Here is a 27,051-nt window from a genome sequence, read left to right on the forward strand (position 1 = left end):
CGGAATTTGGGAGGCTAAAATGTGTATGGTGAAGAAGAAGAAGAATGGGTATGGTGATTACTATCTCTTTCTAGTGATATTCACCAGTAGTGGCCTGATGATAGAACCCGCCATGCACTGGGGGGGTGAAAACCTTGGCGAGAGTGCGGTGAATACGCAAGTGAACCCCGTGCTCTTACTTATAGGTCTATCGAGGGTCACACAGAGTTTTTAGTGGGTGCAAGTCCCACATAACTACTCCGTTTCCTCCAACGGAGTGGTATGCGTCAGGCATTTTCTCTGTATAATAAAAAAAAAAGTAGTGGCCTGATGGTACGGAGAACCACTTTCTTAACTCAGGGCTGGTAGTTACTGTAAATTTCTTGATCGGAAAAACGCTATACCTCATAAATTAAGCCCCTACTACCTCACCCTAGTCGATTATGCCAGTATCTAGAATGAGACCCTTGCGAGTGTAAGGTGCTTTGTGTTGAGAGTCAATGCTCACTTTACATAGGTGTATGATCTATGGTAGCTAGGTGCCAGACCCTTGCTTTTATAAAGTTGTCTATTAAAAATTAAAACCAATGTCAATGGGTTAACGGGGTTAACAGTGTTACGTGATTAAGTTTTTGATGGTTAAAAATAAAAGTAATTAATATTTATAAAAATATAATATTTTTGTTTATTGTTCAATAAAACATAGGTACAATTTACATTACATCTGCACAAAGGGTATAACTTATATTAATGTTATAATTTACACGGATATGCAGAAATCAACTGTCCCTAAGCTAGGTATAAACCTGTGTTATAGGCGACTGGGCTCTCCTTATAAATATGGCTTGTTTAAAACGAAAAAGTAAAAAAATAAAGATATGAATTCGCAAGTAACGCTGGTAATCATATTTGTACTAGGTTTCATATTTTGAACGTTTTATAGATATCAGTGTGTGTGTATGTGTGTGTGTGTGTGTGTGTGTGTGTGTTTATATTACCGAACTAAGATAAAAATCAAAACATCTAAGTCTTTCAATTCGAATCATAATAGGTTATGGGCCCAGGCACATAGCCTGTAGCAATTAAATGTAATAAACAGCTTCCAATGCATTTTTCAGCGCACAGTTCCTTTTTCCGATTCCCCATAAAAACTTTGCCAGTGAGACAACTTTTGGTGTGTTACGTTATTTATGATAATAAAGAATATTATAATGTTAATAGCCCACCAACCTCCATTGGACGGTAAATGCTCTAAAACCGACTCTTCTATGAGGGACGAGGCCTGTGCCCATCAGTAGGTAGTTAAAAGGCTGCGGATGATAATAACCTTAATAAACGATCAATATAATATTAGCTTTTTATCAAAGTACACAAAGTAACGAAGTATGCGCTGAAAACATTTTAAGCTGTGCTTTCAATATGCCCCCGCAAAGCTTACACGCAGTGTCGGGCGTTACAATTCATAATAATCCCGTGATAATTTCAATGAATCTCTCATCGCTGTGCCGATTATCCATTAAATGAATTTTATTCGTGATAAGGCGAGGGGCGGGCGGGAGCAAGGCGCCGGCGGGACGCCCTAGTCACCGTCGACAGTTCACAGAGCGACGACGTGTCGCTCCTAACGCGAAGCTGCTCTAAATTTACACGCCACTAATTCCTACACCGCACTCCTAACCATTGACCCACTGACAGTGAATTGTGCTCTTACAGCCAGTGTTACTTCGCCCGAACGCCAGCCGCCCAAAAGTGTCACCCGTGAGTATCCATTTTTCAGATAACTTTGACGCGTCTTAATCAACCGACGTTACGGCCATTTTATAGAATGTCGACCAACCTTGAAACGTTCGGTATTTTGGCTATTGTATGATTCTTAAGACGGATTGTTTCAGTGTCGATACTATGGACGTTAAGGTCTTCATTTATAAATAGCTCCGTATGTATGTACATTTAAGTGGGTACCTTCTTTTGCTCGCGAGCTCAGGCCATTAATATTCCAGGAGAGTTGGAAAACATTACTGAATCGTGTCAAGGATTTAACACCTTGTGGTTTTTTACACAATCAACAATCCTCATCCGCTTGAAGCGCGATAAAACATCTTACAAAAGTTCTATAATGATTGCACACATTGCCGATCTATTGCCAGATCCAATCTTTTAATTTACGGCAGCTAAAGTAGTATCGAACTTTTTTATCGTTTGTCATGTTCCTTTTCTATTATCACCAAGGAAAAGGAAATTTATAATATTCAGAGGATGCGTGTACATTTCATTATTAAAAATTAAGGGGCTAACCCTGGGCTTAACCTTCATGGGTTAAAGATGTGCTAATAATAACTATCAAGATTCTTCATAAAATATCTCTAGTATAGACAATATTTACTAAATTGTGATAAGATGACACCCATAAATCATGCATCTATCAAGATTATAACGTCTCAGTACAAATTATTCTTCCTATTATATAAATTATATATTTCTTCTAATCTAAAACTCTAGGCTAATTTCTAATATTCATTTGTCTAGAGTTTACCCATTTATCACACGTAGTAAAACTATACTCATGTAGTAGACGCCCGTATGAAATACGACGGCGATGTAGTAGATAGGTAATTGTTAATACATACTTATTACATTTGATAATAAATTAAACAATAGCAAATATCCATTGAGGAACCCTTAAATACAAAGCTATAATATAATAGCATCATTCTACAAAAGAACTGATTGCAAAAACAAGACATTTACAATAAAAACCAAAAATCAATGAACTTTCGTTGTAATTTAAAAAATGCTTCTGGCAAAGCGCTTCGAGGTTACAGGAATTATATTAAAATATCCGCAAAATGCTTGTTGTGTGTTTGTTCAGTTTTTTTAAATCTCGCGTGAATCGTTCCTCTTTCGGGGATAAAAAGTACTCTATGTCCCTGCCATAATCAGTTTAGCTAAGGAGCCGTTACAAAGACTATATTTTAAGCGGCCCCCGGGATAAAAAGCATCCTTTGTCCATTTCCAGGATGCAAGCTATATTTGTGCCAAATGTTATAAGGATTGGTGATGTGAACCAAATATAGACAACAATTAACAATATTATCATTCATATTATAATCAAACATTAAAAAATAGTTTCACCCAGAAAGATATACCAATAGTTGGCACTTCAAAAGAAAAACGAAACAACAAGGTCTCTTCATTAAAAGTTGGAGTCAACTCAAAATTGAAACGCCCACAAATAAAAAAGGTCGAGTCCAATACAAATCTTATCAGTAATCAAACACGAAAGGTCTCGGTAAACAGAGCCACATAAATCCGTTGGGTTATTGATGCGGTACGGAAATTGCTTCCCCTCGGCACCGGCCATGCTTCCTGCCATCACACGCCTTTCTCGAAGTTTGTGTTGCATGATCACGTCATTCCACTGTACTTTAATGGTTGCGAGCTCACAAATTTGTGTTTGAAAATAAATACCAATAAAATCCCTGCTAGAATTTCTGTTACTTTTGTATAATTGGACGTTTATCTTTCTTAACGATACTCATAATGGAACGAACTGGAAATCTCACACCGTACTCATGCAGCTCGAAATAAAACTAATGAAGGCTCTTTTATTTAGTTTCAACTGTCCGTGTTAAATTTGACCCACTTCCCGGTTTCCGATTGAGCTGTAATTTTGCATGCATATGTATATCGGACGCCAGTGCAATAATATTATAACATGCAGCTGATCCTGCCTCGGTCAAAGGTGGCAACGAACGTGAACTTTGTAATAAATAAAAAGACGCAATCCCATCGAGTTTAGGCTCCTTCGATTTGTGTTACAAGGACTGTTTCGAAAGTCTGATGATGAGTTGGTCGCCTATTATTCAAAAAATATAAGTATCTTAATCAAATTTCATCCTTTTAACATTATAAAATGCCAAATCAAAAGAGATACAATGATACTTGTATTGATATGAGTATGGAATAACGAACTCTGCCTGGAATAAGTTTTCCGAAACCTTGAAGAATATCAAGTACTCGAATCGTGCTGGATATTCTTCTTAGCAAATAGGAAATATTCCTTGGTATCTGTAATTTTGTTAACAACTTTTACTGCAGCTACGTTGATCAGTATACACGTAAAAGTACTCAAGGTATAATAAAATTAGCCGACATGTAACGCGCAAAAGCGGAAATTTCTGATGGTGGAAATTTCTAAATCATTAGTTTAAAATTTTAAAATTAATTTGAGTATTCTAACATCCCAATATTGCTGCATTATTAATTAAATTAAAACCAGTTTTTGCATTATAATCCGGGCATGTTTTTCCATAAATAGTATATTCCCAGGCCCCGTTGTTTTCCGAATAAATCCCAAAGTCAAAGGTCTATTTCACCGCAAAATAAATTATTTATTTTATTTGACGTCGACTTTAATGTTTTTTTACTTAAATGATTTGAAATAGTTCCATTAATTACAAACAGTCTGTATATTTTTTGGTTAAAAAATCCATTAACTCCCTTACTTCCACTGATCTATGAATTTAGCCTTATAATGACGTATTCAATGAAAGAAAAAGTATTGTAGGTAGAAGTACTTACGTACAAGATGTTGTGACTGATCAAGCCTTAAGATTACTTAAGTTTGAGCTTTTAATGCTGTTGTATCTAAGTAGGAATCATTCCCGTTAGTTTTCTTTGAGTCACTAATTCTTTGTCTTTGTATTTTTATGTGAGCAAACACAGTTCCTTTGTTCTATTATTCACTGAGTGAACTCTATCAGTACACTACATTAACTCGAAATGTCATTCCTCGTCCATTTATGTTTTCGCTTTCATTATTGCTAAATGATCCATGGCCCCTACTCTTCATTTATAATTTTAGTCGAGATTTCTGCAATATGTATATTTTTAATATAACTACCTTCCTAACCTATCTAAAGTTGTTTGAGTACTACTTCTTCAGATCTTTCAAAGTACCCTCAGGAAGTGTTGCTAATTTTATTTCTAACTAGATGTGCCCCGCGGCTTTGCTCAGATACAGTTCATCAAATAACTACCAAACGTCAAACAAAACCAAAGTGTCAAATATACAAACCTAAGTATAGATTGTACAGATAGTATTTCAACATATTAAAAAACTAGTGAGATATATATAGGTGAATAATATATCTGTTCTTATTCTTGAAGCTCTAATCACGAACTGTTTGAAACCTTCAACCACGTAAATATTGCCAATCGCAAATGCCTGTCCCGAGGATTTACTCCCGTTTTACCTTATTTTATACTTTGAATACCCTATAACAAATGACTGCAAATAATAACAGAACCACATATTATTCAATACTCGTTGTGTATTGAAAGATAATTTGGTATCCATCAGTCTCAGATCCTATCACTAACAAAGAATAGCAATCGTTAAAGAAATAATCCAAATTACATTGTTAGTTGATTCGTATGCTAAAGGTTAACCAAGAAAATTTCTAACATTTTCTATGTAGTCCTAGAAGTCGTTATAAATGTGGCAACACTTTATGTATGCAGAATCGTTAATAGGAGGTTTGCTGCTGTCCGCTGAGGAGTTCGGTCGTCTATCTCCAGTGATTTTCACCAGATCTAAACGAAATTTGAACAAAATTAAACTGATCTATACCAATCCAGCAGTAAAAGGATTATTAAATCGGTTAATATTTGGCAGAGTTATGGTGTAAAATCGTCAAACACTTTCCTCTCCCAAAGGCACTGGGCTGAATTTCGGGATAAAAAGTATCCTACCTCGTAGTATGAACTACTGCAAAGTTTAGTGTGATAATCGGTAATGATACAGACAGACAGACAGACAGTCAGTCAAAGTTTTGGCTTCAATATTGATTATTATAAATTACAGCATGCTGATTTTCATGATTTTCTCGGATTATAGCAAGGTTTGCCTAATGTTCATTGTATAACATAGACTCACGCAAAGTATCTAATATGGATACCTATTTTAGAAAAAAAACTTTTTTAATTTGTGTTTGTAGTAGTAGGAATAAAATTATCTTTGAAAATAGGAGGTTAACTATTTTAGTACGCTAGTTAGTCATTCATATTTGATCTCAAATTAAAAACCAAAACTGGCGAGAGATCCAAACGTGCCATATTTCGTTTATTTTTTACTGCAAAGCTTCTGAATCCACAAAATTTTTCGATGTTTTTTATATTTTGTTCGTTTGACATCGGCACAACGTGAAACTACCGAATTGATTTCTTTTGGGAATTTCACAATTTAAAAATACAACATTATTATCAATACAAATACAATAGTAGGTAGTTTTGTAGGATCAATGAACTAAAATTTTCTTGGAAAGATTTTTCTATTACTTACACAAATTTCTTTTACGCTGTCAAAAATTTTGGCGCCTTCTTGTGATAAATAAAGCACACACGTATGTTAATTCCTCGGACTTTTAGTTCTTTTGAATGGCAAATAGTGTACACACTGATCAGTTTATTTAAAATAAATTTTAGCAATAAGTTCTATAACTGTCCAAGTTATTTAAAAGTAAAGAAGGTAAAGCGGCACCGTACCGGAATTAAGTTAATTATTTATAAAATAAAAAAAAACCGGCTTCAACATAGGAACTAAAAAGCAAAAAAATCTAATTAAATTTTAGAACACGAACGGAATTTTTTTTTATGTACCATCAGTAGTTTTCTCAGCGCACGCCACATAATGAACTTTATAGGCAAAATTATTGTTGATTTTTTAATAACAGCTCGACCGATTTCGATACAATTTAAATGGAACTACCTGGAAAGTATGCCCATTAAAACAAAAAAAATAATTCAAATCGGTTCAGTCGTGCTTGAGTAATCGGGTAACATACATAAAGATTCCGACGAATTGAGAACCTCCTCCTTTTTGAAGTCAGCTAAAAATTAAACAGTTTACGGTTGATTGGGTGAAGGTAAAGTATCCAACATAAATGAGAATATATTAAAAGTCAAGATATAATAAGTGTACATGGCAATATAACTGCTGGCAGTAAACTAGCTACATTTTAGTTATTATCCTGTAATAGTACACTGCTAGACTAAAGGTCTATCGCAGTAGATGGAAGAAGAAGCACAGCATCCGCTGCTGACTAGTTCCCTTAGTCGTACGACACCTACTACGAGAAGAAAAGGGTTGGCAGCTTTTTCTGATCTGCCATTACACCATAGGACCACATGTATAAGTTTTTAATTAGACTATAATGTCGCTAAGGACAAGGTCAAACCTTTAGAAGCGTTTAAGATTTGTTCATTTCCGTAAGACCTGGTTTACCAAATAGCTTTTATCTATCTATATCGGAAGATTTAAAAGTTCTAGCGCGAATTTCTTAAATGTTCCATGTAGATGAGCGATAGTACATCTATGTTTTTTTTTTTTTTTTTTATTTATTTATCAAATAAAGCAATTACAATAAAATGGTTAGTATAAAAACACCGAAAAAACCGCAGAGGTTTGTCCTCGGTGCCTATCTGCAACGATTACCTAAGGTGTCAATTAAAAGAATAAAACCAGCTGTGGGAAAAACATACTGCTACATTGTAAAACGATAGGAACCAAGTAAGACTGTCAATTTTAATTTCTAATAGTAGTAAGTACCAAAATAATATAAACTATACGAGATACAAAAGAGTCAGCCAACTAACTTCGCTAAAAAGTATTCTTTGAGTTTACGCTTAATGTTTTTAATATTTACATTTTGGATCAACGTTGAAGGTAGTTCGTTCATGAATCGCGGAACCAAAAAGGCGGTCGTACGCTCACCGTATGTATTGTTAGCGCGCGTAATGAGCATGCGGTTGGCAGTCATCGTCCGCGTATGTACAGGATGTTCATTTTTCCGGAGTATCTTTTTATTAAAGAACTCATTTTTCAATAAAGTATATTTAAACTGTTCCTGAACAGGTAATGTTTTACAATGATTAAAAAGCCCTAGATCATTACCGTCGTATTTAGATTTAATGGAATGTGAGACAATAGCTTTTAATATTCTTAACTGTAAGCTATATATGTTATTGAGATAAGTTTTATAAGTACGACCGTAGCTACTGAGACCATATTGTACGTAAGTAAGAGCGAACGAGTTATATAGCATTAATTTGATTTTAAATGGAATCCGTCGATTTAAAATAGTTATATTTGCGAGAAATTGTCTCAGTTTATTACATACGTAGTCTATGTGGAAACTCCAGTTGAATTTGCAGTCAATAGTAAGACCAAGATAGGTATATCGGTCGACTAGCTCAATCGAAGGGCACTTACATGAATTATAATTTACACTGTGTAGACAAGCATGATCGTGAGCTATAATATTTTTAAAGGGAGTGAATTTTAGATATGGTGATCTAATATGAATCAGTTTGGTTTTTTTCACATTAAGAACTAAGCCCGCATCGTGACACCACATGGTCAGGGTGTTAAAATCCATCTGCAATGCTTCACAGATCTTGTCAGGGTCCCGACCAGCAAAGATGATGCAAGTATCGTCCGCGAATTGGTAACATGAACAATGCTTTATACAGTTGCTCATGTCATTCACATACGTCAAGAAGTGCAACGGGCCGAGGACGGAACCCTGAGCCGTGCCTTCACTAACCACATGAGTGTCGCTGTAGGCGTTATCAATCCGTACACTAAATGTGCGTTTGCGAAGGTAGTTTGCGCACCAAGCGAGCAAAGGACCGCGGACACCACATGTTTCTAGTTTACTTTGAAGAAGATTATGGTTCAAAGTGTCGAAAGCGCGCGAGAAGTCTATAAACAGTGCAAGTACATGTTTTTTTTGGTTAAGCTGTTCATTAACTTCGTCAGAAAATATTGAGAGAAGATCTATTGATCCCTTTCCCTGCTGAAATCCATATTGGTTGCGGTAAATTACTTCGTTCTTCTTATAAAATGTATGAATTTGTTCGCAGACAAATTTTTCCACAATTTTGTCTACCGACGATAAAAGCGTGATTGGTCGGTAGTTTGAAAAATCATTGCGTTTCCCTTTTTTAAAAACTGGTCGAACACATCCTTTTTTTAAATTTTCAGGGTAGAAACCGCTTTTGACACTGCTGTTAATTAGATTTGCTATAGCTAAAGAAATTTTATCCCTAGCCGTCTTTATGTGGCTAACCTTAATGCTGTCCGCTCCTGGCGCTTTACTTGAATTTAAGTTTTGAATAATCTTAGAAATTTTAGTGCATGTCGCTTTCTGAAATAAAATGGAGGAGTTCACTGACTTGGTATACAAACAAGGGTCCAATAGCTTCGAATTGCAGGTCGGAATTATCGATTTAACAGCCTTGTCGAATTCGTTTGCAAAACCATTAGCAATGGCGTTACTGGATAACCTCTGTGATTCAAAGGCTTTTAAAATGGAATCATCAATAGATAAGGATACACGACCCATCATTTCATTTATTAGTTTATAAATTTTTTTAGAGTTATTAAAGTTAGTATTTATACGTTTAACATGTACCACATATGGAGCATTTTGTTGCATTATTTTTACTCTCTCATTTATTAAGTCTTTATGGACTCAGTTCTAAATTGCACGCAGTCACGGACCGAAACCATAAAATAAAAATTCCTAACCGAAAAAAACTTTTCCTAAATTTAATCCACTCTAAACATTTTTTGCATCTTTGAACACCCAAAAGTCTAGTATCAAACAAATTAGCTTTAAAATAAAATTTAACAGCAATTGTGTATTCCAAACCCATTTCTGCGTCCTCACATTATCTAATCAGTGAATTTGACGCTACGTCAAGAATGGGAAGGGTTGGCTTTCTGATTGGCTTCAAGGATTAACCGAGGTTTGCGGCGTTCTTATAAATTACATCCAACGCAAATAGTCTGTGGTAATTCTGTATGTTTCAGAAGTTTTTTTGCGCTAGTACACACGAATCTGCGTTGAGTTTCGAGAGGTTATTTTAGAAATGCATTTTTTGAAATTTTACTGCTTTTGGCGCGTTAGGGAAAAACGATGAGAGTAAATTTTTACGATGCGCGTGCACACCATCAACACCAAAACTGACACCATGAAGTTAGCCATGTTGACATGTTAGTTTTCAAAAAAAAAGTTTGACAGTGTACACTTTCAATTGTCAAAGTCTGCGGGTTCATTCCGGTGATTTTATTGATTCAATTGTAAAACCTTTTTTCTATTGTTAATGTAGTTTTTTCTACAAACGTAGAATAGGCGTAGGCCTTCCGGTCTAAAGGGCGTGGATGCCGATCAGATTACAGGCTTAACAGGTGTTAACGAGAACAGGTGCATAGACCTGTTCAAAGAACGCTTGAATTATTACATATCTATGTAATTAGTCTACCAATCCGCACTAGGCCTATATATAAATAATTTAACTTAAACTTTCAATGCTCATTTCAAATTTTTTTCTTCATTCCAATTATTATTAATTTTTGGAAGAAAGGCACGGAAATGTTATAATGATTGCACATTGAAAGTTACAATGAATATTAGTGAGAAAAATCACCTGGATGAAAGATACAGGCTAAATCGATGGAATTTGGAATTTGAGTAAGTCTAAACAATATCGATGCTTACAGTTCTATCCGCGGGGCCTACTTATGTTCATACAAAAATAAAAAAAAAGGAGAATAATAAAAATATGAAAAAAATAAATAAAAATGAAACATAAAATGTAATTTATTTCCTTTTTCAATTCGCCTAGCGAAGCGGGCGGGAAACGGCTAGTATATATATATATATATATATATATATAGATATTGGTAGGTTGGTTTGTGTACGCTTGAAAAACTCAAAAGTTCTGCCGATCGAGCTGAATGTTAGCACGATGTATAATACGCAACCACAATGTGCCACAGCGAAGCAGGGCAGAGTCCAGCTAGTATATAATAAATCTATTCTAGTGTATATAAGTTTTTAACTGTATTTTTGTAGTTATTAATATATTGTTTATTTTATTTGAAAGTAAGAAATAAAATAAACTTACATATACCATCCACTTTTCACCTTTTTATCGGCTTCGCACGCTCAGTTTGCCTTTAAAGAATCACTTTCTATCACTGCCACGAAGGCTATCACTGCCTTCGCACCCTACCTAGCACTAAGTACTTTTACTGTTTTCCTTGTGTTTTTCCTATTGTGTTTTTTTGTAATAAAGTTTTTCTTTTCTATTCTATTCTACGCCTCAGGTTGATTGACACCTGGTGGCACTTTATAAGACATGTTCCTTGCACTTACCATCAGATGGGCCATTTGCTTGGTTCTTTAATATTTACTATAAAAAATAACCAAAGTAGTATGTCTATCTCGTTACCAACTTGGATCAACCTTCCCTAGCTAATGTACTTTATAGATTTGAGTGGTTGCAAATAGCTCATGTTATAAATATCAGAAAAAAAACATTTTTTAAATAATAAATAGAAGGGCATACATTTCCTTTTATACCGATTTTCATAATCAAAATTCCGAACGAACCTCCATTGCGTGTCTTATCAGCGATTTACTTTGAGGGATTCCAACCAAAACGATTCTTTTATTGTCCCTTTGAGTCACTTTGCAATACGAAAGCAATTTTATTTAAATTGGGGCTATTTTTCAGAAATACCACAAAGGGCATTTTTTTTACTCTTTTACTTTCTTGATGAACTTTTGACCTTACCTGTACCACAGTATAAAGAAGAGATACAGTAGTGAAATGCCTTTGACATCGTGGTGAATTGTGACATCGTATAGACAACGTCGCACTGCATAGAGGTATATATTTAGGGCCTTCAATAAAAACAATTTTTTCTTACCTATCTTATAATGTAAACAATATTTCCGTAACGTTTTAGTTTATTTTAAATTGGTAAGAAAATAATAAAACAAACACTTACAAAAAGAAAATCTCTTTTTTTATTTGTTTTTCATATTTGTTATATCACACTTGTTTTTTTATATTTCAAAAATATACTTTTTAATAGAAATGAATGAAAAAATTGTTTCCGTAACACAACAATAGTTACAAAAAAAATGAGTCTACTAAGGCAAGCTAAACTAGTCTACTAAGGCCAGTTAAATTAGTCTACTACATCTTCGCGCTTGATTGACTTCGTCTACGGCTTCGTCGGACGTCTGTATGCCTTTATTATAGGCATTTAATATGTAGTTATATGTGTAGTGTCGGATTTAATTAGTGAATGAATGTCGGGTTTATTTTTATCGTATTAATTGACGTACCAAGAACACCTAATGTTATCTAAGTTGAAAACCATCGCTTATAATTCGAAACTTCACAGCGTTTGCAGCTGTGTCCATCAACCTAACTTTTATATGCCTGTAATGACAACGGTAACGCTTTTCAGACCGGAACACTGCTTAGCTTTCTACTATTAACAAAATCTAGTGGTTAACATCTGATAATAATCGTTGAAGTCCGCCAGCATGCCAACACGCATTGAAAAAAGCGTGGTGGGTTGATGCTCTAATTTCCTCTTTTTAAGAACGAGTAGGAATGTGCCAAGATGTGATGTTAAAGTCAAAGTCAAAAATATTTTTATTCATCTTGATGCATACATTAGTTAGGTACATGCGAAATGTGTACATGGTAGTGAGATGATGGCGATAACCATAATCGTAAACTTAAACGAACTACGAGCCAAATGCGCCCTGATGTTCTTTTTTGTTATCACCATCTCACGTTGTCGTTTAAACTTATTAGACCTGGTTAGAGCAATAGTCCCAAGATTAGGTAGTCCTTTATACTACAGTTATGAGTACCTACCGTATAACTAAATGAGTAGACAAACACACAAAATTACTTTTGCATTTATATAATATAGTAAGAAATGGAAAGGGATAGGGTTGGAAAGTTATGGGGCGAAATTCTATTGACAGCATTGATTCGTATTTAGCTGAGTGGTTTTGGTCACACATAAACGCATCCAAGTGTCAAAGGCATAGTTGGCTATCACATGCTTTCAACTCCTCGACATTCCACGTTTGATATCAACACTCGAAACTGAATAGTTGCAATTAGTAAAGTAAGGACACTTTCATATACATATTATGCAATCTTAAACTAAACGTACGACACGTTCACGCTTGTAGGCGTCCTGAAAGATGTATCATATATAAAAAATAAATTAAAAAACCCCCGACGCGTCGTTCCAATATAGTTTACATTATTATTATTATATTTTATTCTACTAGTCCGCATATTGAAGGAGTAGTGAAAAAAATGTAATTCACCATTTTGTGGCGGCGGCCATATTGATTTTCACCAAACATCAAATGTAGCTAAAAACACTCCAGTATAATTCACCTGACACACACACAAACACATCAAAACTATAACACCCCTTGTTTTTTAGAGGTTTAAAAACTAGCTGTTGCCAACAAAGTAATCTGCGTTTGTATCGTTTTTCTTTAAATTAAGTGGAAATAGTTTCATTCATTCTTTTGTTATGTACGGATTATCAGTCTTGGTGCAAATTTTATTTGAATTACAAGTGCAAACTTCTTTAGGCACGTTGAGAACTTTTTGGCTAAACAAAAATCATGAAAGTCATCGTTAATGAACGCTGTCCATGTACTATATGGATACTTTGTATATAATATACACACATTCATTTTTTATATATATACCGTATGCTTCTCCCTTCTCTTCTCACTTAACCCCTCTCTGTCTCTCTATGGTCTTTCCCTGATTAATAAGAACGAGGTCCTTGTGATATTTCAGCTTCGATCTAGTAAATTTACTCCATCAAATTCTGAATAAAACGTATCTTATATCTATGCATTGGATGCAAGCTAAGTACGTTTTTAATGTTATTTTTTTTCATCAAATACATAAAAATCTGGTTTGCACCACTCTGAGGGCCAAAACTTAAGCCTTATAAAATTAGTGACGACTGAGATAATGATAAATCAAGGCGAGAAGGATCCCGATCAAATTGAATTATAAATTACGTCAATTAAGCTCTGATTTATCCAATCAGCGAGCTACACAACGTAAAGGATAGTCAGGGTTATATTTCTAACTGGCTTCAATGATAAACTGAGGTTCGCGACTGTCTTATAATAAATTACCCTGAACGTTTAACAAATTGACCGTTATATTTCAATGCAAGTAATTGTTCTGTAATTTGGCTGCATATGTAAATTGTGTAGATGCTCATTTCGATTTTTGTCATGCAACAATCGTTAAGTTTCCTCTTTTGTCAATGTTTCCTTACTCATTCCTTCAACTGCCTTGTTCGTCTTGTGTTTATCATATTCGACTGCAGATTACAGGTTGCTAGGTTCGACTCGCGTATAACTGTTTACGCCTAGGTTATTTTTCCCAACGGTGCAGTTCTATTGATAATGTCTACTTAACATTTTGATCTGTACCCGTCATAATTACATACATTTGTCGTGTTGATTATCTTAATAACATTGTCGATACGAGCTATCAACATCTAACCTAACTAACTAAAGCGAAGTTTGAAAACTTTGTAGAAGACGATGGTATAGCTGCTACAAATTTAATGAATTTTGATATAGGTATTATAAACGTGTAAGAAAGAAGCGGTGATAGCCCATTGGGTAGGACTTCTTCTTCACTCACTTCACTTCCGGGGGGCGAGTTCGAACCCCAGCCAAACACCTCTAATTTTTCTAAGTTAGGTGCGCTTTATCCAATAAAATATCACTTGCATACCTGAGAGTTCTCCATAATGTTCTCAAAGGTGTGTAAAGACCACCAATCCGCACTAGGCTAGCGTGGTGGACTACAGCCTTAAAACCTTTTTATTTTTGGAGGAGTGCCCTGTAGTGGGCCGGTAATGGCTTAATATGATGATGATGATGATGAAGAAAGTAAAAGTATAAATTCTGAGTAGGTATCAGCACGGAGTTCGGAAATTAGTATCGTTCAGCTGTCAGTCACGTTAAGCTATCGGTCCTGTGCTTTATTTGTTTCCGGTCGTGTCGGACTGTCGTCCCATCAGACTATGAGAGTGAGAGAATAGAGTGCATCTGTTTTCGCGAACACACTTTTGCACTTTAATATCTAATGCTTATTTGGAAAATCTCTCTGGAGATTGACCACCATCATCTAAATCGATCAGGGAAACTGTTAGTCTCATTTCCTTTACTCTAATTAATGCCCTATTGCTAGATTCAAAGTTTGTCTTTTGAGATTTCCCAACCGAAAAAAAAAATATCAATGCGGCGTTGCTGTGTGAAAAATTTGCAAATAGGCACGAAACAAACCTATCCACTTGCGATGGTATGTATATTACGGTTATAAACGACGCGATCCTCTTATCTTACTTTACTTCATTTTTTCCTTTATTCACGTTTGTATTTTTGCATATTGTGACAGTGCGGGCGTCAGTCCTTAAGAGCACGTAGTGTAGTTGGCTTAGATAAGACTAAAAGCCACTTCAAAAGCTTTCGCTTAATTTTATTGTAATGAGTTTTGTGTTTTTTTTCTCTTTTTTTTGAGTTTAGCCATATAGACTATTACATTAGAATCGCACTGCATTGTAGTAAAAAATTAATATCGGTGATTACCATCGGTTTAGGGTTACCGAGTTCAATCCTAGCACCTCCCACAAAACGGAGTTAATTGTTTTTTTTAATTTAAGGAATTTTAAATATCACTCGCTTTAACCATGAAGGAAAATGTCTTGATAACACATACCTGAGAGTTCTTCATAACCTTCTCCCCAAACCTGGCCAGTTCGAGCGTAGTGGACATGGCAATATTAAAAAAATATGCGTAGCAATAAATATTTTTATATGAGCTAACTATTTGTTTGGATATAAAATTATTCATGCACTGGTTATACACTGTTCTGTCATCATTTTAACCAACATTTTATTAACGGTTATATCACAGTCTTTTCCATTGAATTCAGAATGTATTATTACATTTAAACAGACACTTTTGTAGGTATTTTGTTTGAACCTTACTAAATATTATGTAGAATGAATTCACTATATGAAACTTATTATCCCAGAGCACTGTTTAAGTCCTGTGGGAAACGAGAAAATTAAACGGAAGCGGTCATAAGCAGATTCTGCTAAGTAATTAATAATTTATTAATTACTACAGAGCAATCATAATATATAAATATCAAATATTTACTTGCGTTATATTCTGGCTGGAGTCACCAACGGTAGATCCATAAATCCGTTATGGGAAAGGACACCTGTGCCTATATAAGTTGGGTATTATAGATATAGGTATCGGCCTATACAATACGAAATTAAAATATTATAGTGCTGTGTACCAGCCAAGGGCCAGAAGGACTCGTGCATCGAAGGTTAAAATGGATTCTATGTCAACAGAACGAACTTTATAGGTTTCCAATAAATCCATGGCAAGTGGCAAAATATGCAGAACTTTCAACCGTAACTTTGGATGCGTTGACTTAGAAGTACCTATCAGTATAGTTTTTCTCAGATCTCAAAGGATTGCAGACTTGATATAAAACATAAATTTCAATTTGATACCTCCGTATATTCCTGAGAAAAAGTTGTGACAGACAGACTGCAAAGCAAAGACAAGTCATTACAGTGTTCCCATAAGGGTAAGTTTTTCCTGAAAACACCCATTTATTAAATCTGTCAATAACGAAGGCAATATTTACTCATTTTACGACATCATTCTCGTATTAAATTATGTCCGCCGAATATAGTGACGTTAATATTTATTGACGCCATACACAGGGTAGTAATTTTGAGACGGGTCAGTAGGGGCGGGCGACTAAATCATTATATCAAGAGGAAAATTTTATGAATATACCAACAATTCAGACAATTTATGACATGTTTTTTTTTAATCCAATTATGGTTTTTGATGTATATGCTGATCTTGAGCAAGGAAAGTTTTTGTAAAAGCCATACCGCTAACAGCACAAAACCGTGGAATTTGGAACTTCCTACAAAAGAACTGTGCCCAGCAGTAGACGTCGATCGGTTGATATGATGACGATGATTATGACCCCTAACAGGTTAGTCCTGTACCACCTTAGACCACCTAACTTTTCACCAGACTTTCCACAGGGTGAGATTAATTGATGCCAGTTTGACTCGATTACTGCCGTGTGTTCACTGCAAATCAGAATAGGTACAGTTGTCACCGTACCTATTCTGATTTGCAGTTGACTTTTTTACTGTCACAAGTTTTAGTTGAACATAAATAAAATAAATGTTTGCGAACTGTACATCAAAATTTAGACCTATGTCCCTTACCGATATTTATTGACATTCTGTTGCGAAACAAACAGTTTTTCTTGCCTTTTATCTTCGCTATCATCGGTCTGATTAGTGGCTAAATTTAAACTAATTCGGTCATCTGTCCGCGTACTAACTTGGGTTGTGTCACTAGACCAGCGCAATAGATGGATTTGCAATGTGATAGCTAACATCCTGACACCGTTATCATCATTATCATATTAAGCCCTGACAACTACAGAGCGCGGAGCTCCTCCCACAATGAAAAGGGGTTAAAGCCGTAGTCCACCAAGTCATATTAAGCGCATAATATTATATCAGTACGTGAACAAGCTGTGGCAAAACAAGTTCATATCCAATGCATTGTCATTACCATACGATTTTATGGAATGGTTCACATATAACGCCATGTTTACCATAGCTATATTCGTTTGGCAGATATTGTATGTATATGTATAATTCGTGTCAAGTAAAATGAGCGAAAAAACCTAAGGAATTTATAGTCCATATTATAAAGTTAGATGAGAAATAATGCGGCCTGCATATCATCATTTATATTATTTTACCGTCTTCAACACTGTTAGCTTTGGAATTCCCTTGGATGTACTCAAACCATTAAAAAAAATCTCGTAAGGTTAGCTAGTTTCAATCCATTTTGCATGACCGTACAAAATGTGTCCGCGTTGAACATTAATTTCCTGCATTTAGCCACGGGTACCACAGGGTGGTGTTCTCTCATCTCTTTTTTTAATCAATGTTCATATAACTAATAACCTTAACTAATACCTTACCTTGCCTTATCATCTTTATGCATATGATTCCAAAAATATAATTTGTCATAAATCCAATTGTAGATATTCTTGAGGCTGTTAAAAAACTCAACGCAGACCTTAGTAAACTCGTCAAGCCGTTGGTCGCGGTTATTATCAGCAGTATGCGTTGATAAATAAGCGTCACATTAGAGAAGCGAAAAGGTCTTAGCTCTTTTTCCCTCTAGCCGGCCAGAGAGGAGGCCTGTGTACATCATTAGAGCATTGATAGGCTGAGGTTGATTATGAAAAAAGTAAAATTATGTAAATAGTTTACAAAATTTCATAAGCTTAGACCAATATCGTTCTTTTTACATGACACCAATTATACTTACATGTTATAATATGGCTAAATAATGTTATCACCGGCCATAGAGCCCAAACAATCTATTAAGTTTCCAGCTGGTGTTAATTAATTAATGTAGTTTTTGCATAGAGTTTTTATTTTACATGAAAACAATTTGCCTAAATAAAAATTACTCGTAACACAAAGAGTAATCCACAATAAATAATGTTTCAACCCAATTCACACGTAATTGTGTTATAAATACATCTTCGCAAATGATCGCATTTTTATAATGATTCGGTCTGGCATAACGGTGAACGCTGTGGTTTTAAGTGGGAAGTTCCAGGTTCGATTCTTGGGTCGAAGGCTGAACTGAAGCTAGTTACCATCATGCCGATACTGACATGTCGCTAAGCAATAACTTTTAAAGACGCCACCATATTCTATAACAGTAAAAAAATAAGGGACACGATATCCGCGAATTACGCACGCAAAGCTCCGGGTAGAGATAGTACGAAATAATATATATGCAAAATATAAAACTGTATTCGGGCGAATATTTGGCGGAATAATGAAGCTATCGAGTGTGTTCGAGTGGAGATCGCTCGGTCGGACATCCCATCCAATTTCTATAAATAACATAACTCCGCCGACCGACTCAATGAGTGATGCATTTCGATTGTACACGCTTCGTTTAGGAATCCAATGTTTATGTTACATACGAGTATATTATAATATGTGCGCGTGGTCGTTACTATGGGCCTCATAAGAAGTCGCAGAGTTAGTCAGCGGGCGATGTAGAGAGCTATGCTGGGAGTATCTCTACGTGATAAAATAAAAAATCAGGAGATCCGTATGAGAACTAGAGTTACTGAAATAGCTTAACGAGTCGCGAAGCTGAAGGGTCAATGGCCGCGGCGCATATCTCAGAGAACCGATGGACATTGGGATACCATGGTGCTGGATTGGCGACCGCGCACCGGTAAACGCAGCGTTAGTCAACCGCCGAAGATTTGGACTGGCGATATCAAACGATTCGCTCGGAGCCGCTGGAATCTTTGAACAAGCGGCCCAGGACCATGGATTTTGGTTCTTACAAAAGACCTACATCCCTTAATTTGACTGGCCCCCGAAATTAACAATCAATTGAATCGCGAGCCTAATTTTTTGTTCGCGAGCCTAATAAGGGGATTTATTCTTTACTCGAGTAATGTTTTTAGGTCACAAACAAGGAACTCTGATAGTGTCAGTATGTGTGTAACAGGTATTTTATTCAGACACTATTAAAGCAGATAAACTGTTTAACTGCCGAATTTCGCATGCTATATTTGACTAGCTGTTAACCAGCAAGCTTCATTAAGGAGTTCTGTGCATGTGTTAGATTTACACGAGTACGGTTATTGTTATTCAGTTTCCATTCTTGTAGATTCGTAATGTAAAATCTGTATTATGTTTTTTGTTCAGATACTAATAAAGCAAAAAAAATAATTATATGCATTATATATTTATAAAATTGATAATTCCTCCAACTGTAGGCAAAAACACTAAAAAAAATTATCATCATATCAAATAATTACCGGCCCACTACAGGGCACAATGAGAAGGGGTTAAGGCCGTAGTCCACCACGCTGGCCCAGTGCGGATTGGTGGACTCCACATTTGAGAACATTATGTAGAATTCTCAGGCATGCAGGTTTCCTCACGATGTTATCATTCACCAGTTGAAGCTAGTGATATTTAATTACTTGAAACGCACAAAACTTCGAAACTATAAAATTATAAAAAAGCAACGTGTCTACTCTGGTTTCAAACGTCTCAATTCAATATGGGCCTCTAAAAAAGTCGATCGAAACTGCAATGTTTCCTACTAGATGGCGTTGCAGTCGCTATAAGATTGATATTAAAAGGTAAATACTAATTTCAGCATCGGCGGTGGGAGAGCCGTAGCTTAATTTGTTAAAGGGCCCAGACCGCGATTGCCAGAGATTCGCTCGCTGTTAATATTTAAAAAAACATAAGTTTGACGTGTCTGTGAGCGTGTGTGTTTGTGTATCTGTCAGTGGCATCGTATTTCCCAAAATTTTAGAATTGGTTTTTTTGGTTTGAATTTGTCGAGATATTTCTTTTTCTATGTTCGATGAAAATCAATCCAAGATCAAGGCCGTTGCCAAAAATGGCGGATAACATATTTTTACCCTTAATATGGGTAACAATAGAAAGGGCTTGACTAGTAGAATCACGTACACTCTATTTAAATTCGGGGGTTTTTTTTAATTTATGAAATATTATCCTAACTTGTTGTTTAGTTCTCTTCAGAGTATATTGTCCCTACATAGATGAAATACGGATTAGTGAACAGGGATAGGTCACAAATGATAGGCGCAGTTGTGAGCGCCGTGTACGCCGTCACCACCATCACTACGTAGCCACAACCTCCCCTTACGGACTAAGTGTACACGGTATATTAGTTACAATTAAAATAACCCTTAAATGCTGAAAAATGCTCATTCAAGAGTTGGCTTAGATAAGAACAACTCATTTTTAATTAGTTTTCCCTAACAAAATGCAGAGAAAATTATTTATGAAAAATGTCTCTGCTCTGAAATAAAATGTTACAAACATTTTCACGATAAAATTCATTAAACTCCTTTATGGTGAACAATAAAACGCTGAGGACTTTTATGCGAACAAACATTTAAATTTTATTCTAATTGCATGGTGGAATCTTTAATTTTTCGCTAGATAGATGTGCTGCAGTTATGTCGTAGGATTTTATTATATCACGCAATGTTTTATCCAAAAATAAGGAATAATAATTTCAATTCATACGAGAATATTTATTTATGCTGGTCTATTTAGTTAACACCAGACAAATTGTAACAACGTAAGATATAAACTGTCTCATTGTAAACATTATAATGTGTGGTCATATCAATTCGGAAAAGAAACAAAGAATTGATATGCGGACATCAACGTGAGCAGAATAATTAATATTACCATATAACATAATGTTTAATAACGGTCCACAATGTACCTCTCGAAACTGCAAAGAAGAATTTACAGATGGGAAAACACAACACAAAGTGTCACATTGTCAACATAATAATGTGGGGTCATATCAAATCTGAAAAGAAAGGACGGAAGGATGAGCAGAACAGTTATGATAACAATAAATTATAACATTTAATAGCTTATCAAGAACTATCTCTCAAACTGCGAAGAAGAATTAACAACGGAAACGAATGACATAAGTTGTCATTATTTTGCATGGTCAACGGTCAAAAATTCAAATCTAAAAATATAGGAATAATGTTTAAGGGGAAATCAACGTGAGCAGAGCAATAATAATCATTATTACAATAAAATATAACGTGTAATAACGTTCCATGAAATGCTTCTCGAAACTCCCAAGAAGAATTTACAAAGGGGAACGTATGACATAAACTGTCATATTGTCAACATTATAATGTGTGGTCATATCTGAAAAGGAAGCTAACGCTGTTCGATGGCTCGCGACGGCTATTTCCGTTTTATGGCAACATAAAATGCAAGTGGCCATTTCTTTCAAAACATTCGCGACTCTCGACGTTTTAAAACTGGTTTGTTATTTTTAAACTTTAACTTCGTTCGTCCATTTAAAATCTTGATTCGGAGTTATTGCAACTGTTCTATATACGCTCTGAATCTTTTAATTTTAGCTATACTTCATTTTTCTTAGCTGTATTATTAAGTCATACATCTTTCATAACGTTTTATTTATAAGTTTGTTTAAAAATAGAAAATAAAATTAGATATTCTTTATGAATGGTATGATGAACCAATCAGCCAGCGCAGCGCATAGAGTAGAACCTACTACCGTAAGTTTAAAAGATAACTTTTTTACGCTAAAAAGTGTTTAAACTAATAAACAAACTGTACTTTTTCATAATATTAGTATATCGTAATATTAATCAGTTTATCGTACTGTAGGAGGATTATTTTATAATTAGAAAGTCTAGAGGTTGTTAAATGTGTTAAAGTCCAATTTGCGTTCGAATTATAAATAAGCTACCTTAGAAAAACTATGTACTTAACTATCCTATAAAACGGATAAGAAAAAGTTTTGAATTAAACAAGAAGAATATAAAACATAAAACCAGATATGCAGGAAAAGGCAAGATTCAATCTGCGTCCATTAGCGGAGACTAGTAACGAGTTTTAATTGAAATTCGATAGAAACCGTTCTGTGTTATCCGTTGTAACAGATATCGATTTGTAGTTGATAAGCATTGCGGTGGCTTTTTAGATTGGAATGTACCTATATGTAATAACAATAAATCCGTGCTTCTAGTTTACCCTTACGCTGGAAATTAATAATCGATCTCATCCAAAATCTGTCAGATCGAAGATTTCATTTATTAGTGCTATTCATTCCCCACTCTGTCAAAAAGTACTTCACTAACTTCATTATTTAAACTGAATTCTGATTTAATTGATTTTAAAATCATCCATTGCAAGTAATAAGCACCTTTTAATACAGATACAAAAAAAGTTGTTGTGGATTTCATTTCATAGTGAAGCAAAATTAAAATCAAGAAATCCTCAGTAGTTAATACCTCGCATACTCTCGACCTTGAGGTAACATGTGTTATTATCGATAACGTAATAAACCAAATTAATTCATTAAGTCAAAATTCCTAAGACCTCACATAAGTTAACAGCATAAGCATCAAACCATTACCGGCCCACTAAAGGGCATTGGCTTCCGCACAGAATGAGAAGGGTTTAGGACCTAGTGCACCACCCTGGCCAAGTGCAGGTTAGTAGACGGAAAACTCTGTCACGTAAGGTAACTCTGTCCTCACGATATTTTTCTTCACAGTTACCGCAAGTGATATATAGTAGATTAACGGTCATAACTCCGAAAAGTTTGAGGTCAAAACTGGGGATCGAACTCGAAAGCGAGGCTAAAATCTATCACTAGGCTATCACTATCCGCTAGCATCAAAGTTAAAAGTCAAATCAAAGTCAAATATTTCTTTATTATTTACATGTAAAATATGACATAGTAGTGAGTTGATGGCGATAAATAAATTCGTCAACTTAAAACTAAAGCTACGAGAGTTCCAAACGTGCCCTGGTCTAAGAAGAAGCCCGCAACAAACTTAGCCGGTTGTTATTTTTTTTCGTTATCACCATCTCACATTGTCATTTAAAAACTATCAACATCAGATCACAATAATCATTAAAGTCCGCCAGCTGCCAGTGGAATAGTGTAGAGGTCTAAGCTCCAAATCCCCCGTTGTAAATTACCACAATAGCAATCTAGCACTGGAAAGGATTAAAACCAAAACTCAGTTGCTATTATTTCCGTAGAAATGTACGGATTGGATTGTTTCGGAATCGAATAACATTACTACTGTCATGCTTATTAGTATCGCCAAACAGCGTTCTAGTCTAAAGGGCGTGGTTGCCGGTGTCATTACAGACAAATGTGGCTTAACATCTACGCATCAGTTTCATGCACACAGGTCTTTGTAGGACATGTTCCTTGCCCTGCAAAGTGTCGCTCTGTTTCTATGCAATGTTTATCTATTTACCATCAGGTGGGCCGTATAAGCTTAGTCCGTCAATAAATGATTTATAAAAAACATTATTCGAGCGTAGCGTGGGTCTCCACCTCATTATTAAACGATCAAGGTATTGTGAAACTTATTTTCATTTAAGCTTAAGATTTCTTTTTGTAAGCTTAGTCTTAGAGGGTATTGAACCCTACGAAAGGACTAGTTCAATCCAATCCAGAAGTAAACCTATTCAATTTACGTATTTTGCATTTGATAGGCTGTTTGTTTACTTATTTTATTACATTACACGGGTGAATAATGCCAATAAGTTTACAAATTGCGATTACTAGTGTACGTATAGAATCAACATAAATTTAATTTTGTCTGAAAATAAATTCAATAATTTTTCAACTTCTATAATGTTGTCGTCTCATTATCATATTTTCTCACAAAGAGATTGGAAAAACGTTACTAAAGGAACTCAATTTTCAGTATTTACTAACCTAAGTTTTCATCCCTATACCCGAGGACTCAGCTCATAATCCGGACGTGCTTATCTTTCAAATGTCGGTAGGTACCTTGGAATGGCGCATTTGCATTCATTTTGAATAACCAATTTCAAACAATTCTTTCTTGAAAATTCTTCCTGGCCCAGGAAAACATAAGGATAACGGCCCAGGAAAACATAAGGATAACGGCCCAGGAAAACAAAAGGGTCCTGCGTGATGCTTAGTGAAACCTGATCATGGGCTCTTGGTCTATTCGTTTTATAGTCCACGCTCGTATACGCAACGTGATTATTGTGCTATCACGGAAAATGAGAAAATTATGATTCGGTAACGTGATAAGTCACTAGAGAATCCTCCCTATATTCATATTATGGGCATATACGCAGCGACCCTGCTTTCTGAGTCGAAGGTCGTGGGTTCAATTCCCACAACCGGATAATGTTCGTGTGTTGAACACAGATGTGCTCGGGCTCAGTACGCAGGGTCGCTGCCCACTGCGCCAACTTACTGTCAAAATAATGGCTTATCGATTATATATAAAAATATATTTGCCGAAATGTTTGGTAAAACATTTGTCTATCCGGCAACTATTAGCCAAAGTAATGGCACGGTAACCAACAGCCTTACGACAGAATGATACTATCATGTTGCGGTTGTGTTTTTTTATCTTTGGCAGACATATTTATTAATGTAAAAAACAAAAGAAGAAAAAAAAATTGTTGGAGCACCGCGGGGTTAAAGCCTGTAAGAGTCCAACATAACTACTGCAACTCCCCGTGATGCGGTGGTACCCAGGAGGAAACCCCACGAGAAAAAAAAAATAAGGCACGACCATGATAGTTGTTTTCTGGGATTTTTAGCCGAATCCGGAAACGAAGACCGCATACGTAGACCTCGTGATCCGCAATCAAATATGCTAACAACTAGGCCAAAAGGCAGGCAGTTAACTTAGTAATTAAACAGTAATTACACTGAATATTATTCATAAATTAGTTTTTTATTTTTTTAATTATAAATAAATATACTACGACAATACAAACATTGCCATCTAGCCCCAAAGTAAGCGTAGCTTGTGTTATGGGTACTGAGATGCAGCTGACGAATATTTTTTTTATGAATATAATATACATAAATACTTATAATATACAGATAAACACCCAGACCCTGAAAAACATTCATGTTCATCACACAAACATTTTCCAGTTGTGGGAATCAAACCCACGATCTTGGACTCAGAAAGCAGGGTCGCTGCCCACTGCGCCACTCGGCCGTTTGTACTCGTCTAACGCATAACAACGAGTTCAAAGAAATTAAAAAAAAAGCTTTCTTTCAATAAAGTGTACATTATTCTACTAGGACGAATGGGTATCAAATGAAAAGGGCGACTTTTCATTTGATACCCATTGAGGCAGCTGTGAAGCACAAATGTAATTTATTCATTGTAGTCATTATGTGGTCTCGGCCATATTGTATTTGAAATTAGTTTCTTCTAGTCAAGCCCTATCATTTGACACCCATATTGAGATAGTTCTGAAAAAATATGTTATACGCCATTTTGTGGCCACGGCCATCGTGAACCGGTTATCATGAAACGTAGAAAACTCCCGACTGATTCACCTTTTAAACAAAAAAACTAAATCGAAATCGATTCATCCGTTCCGGAAATACGATGCCACAGACAAATACAACACACACACGCTTTACAGTGTCTGGGTGTTTAGCTGTATATTATAAGTATTTTTGTACATATTGTAAACACAAACATTCATCAGTTTTCTTAGCGCACATAACACAAGCTTACGTTACTTTGGGACTAGATGGCGATTCATTGTCGTAATATATTTATTTATATATTTTATTCTAAGATTTGGCTGTCTGCAAACACACTATTAGTACACTAATTGCGTCGTGTCATGCCACTACTCGTATTATGGATCGAACCACTATTAAAACTAATTGTAGTTCAGCTAACTATTACGAACGTGACTATTATGAACTCCGCGAAAAGTTAGGTTGTTATGATATTACTGTTGTTTTCGTGTTATATGAAACGCTTGTATGTATATTACATTTTTAATTCATAGTCATCAATAGATTATATCAGCCCACTGCTGGAATTAAGGCTTCACAGGTTAGTAATCGCTGTGGACGGTAGTAGTAGCACAGAGATAGCTGCTGCCCATTCTCCGTTATATTTCCTTAGTCGCCGCGTTCGAAACCCGCAATATTATAAACCCTGTCTTCAAATTTAAACAAACTATTAAAATTAAATAAAAGTCAAATTTGAAAGAAATAACTAAAAACCCACAAATTTAAAAACTAGAGATTTTTGTCCGTGTGTCCGAGATGGGCACATGGGTGGAACTGGTGGATGCATGGATCGTGTCCCGTCGTGACCGTCGTGACGTGAATGTTGATTAACCACTAAAATATTAGTTTAAAATCTTTAATATACGTATAATATCAAACGGGGGTAAACTTCTTTGCGGTTTCTGGGTTACGGCAGTTGGCTAAGTAAATTTTATATCTTGCGGGGGAGGGATGTAATGGCGGGGTACAATTTTTGTCTCCTCCCAAAGCTAGCTAGGTTTAAAACTTCTACACACGCTAGCAAGTTGCACCAATGGATTCAAAATTCAAAATTAATTTATTTCAAGCAGGCCTACTGTACTATACTTTATAAGCACTTTTGAAACATCAAGTATGTCTAGTGACTCTACCACCGGTTCG

The 27,051-nt window shown here is 35.5% G+C and overlaps 1 protein-coding gene across 1 annotated transcript in view; it reads left to right on the forward strand.

The window, feature by feature from the left end:
• The first annotated feature begins 1,580 nt into the window (after positions 1-1,580).
• LOC120633289 overlaps positions 1,581-27,051 on the forward strand; it is a 188,628-nt gene continuing 163,157 nt past the window's right edge. The window contains exon 1 of the mRNA XM_039903469.1: positions 1,581-1,737. The gene's annotated coding sequence lies outside the window, so the exon portion shown is untranslated. The remainder of the gene's footprint in view (positions 1,738-27,051) is intronic.

Source organism: Pararge aegeria, chromosome 21 (assembly GCF_905163445.1).
Source record: "Pararge aegeria chromosome 21, ilParAegt1.1, whole genome shotgun sequence".
Lineage (NCBI taxonomy): Eukaryota > Metazoa > Arthropoda > Insecta > Lepidoptera > Nymphalidae > Pararge > Pararge aegeria.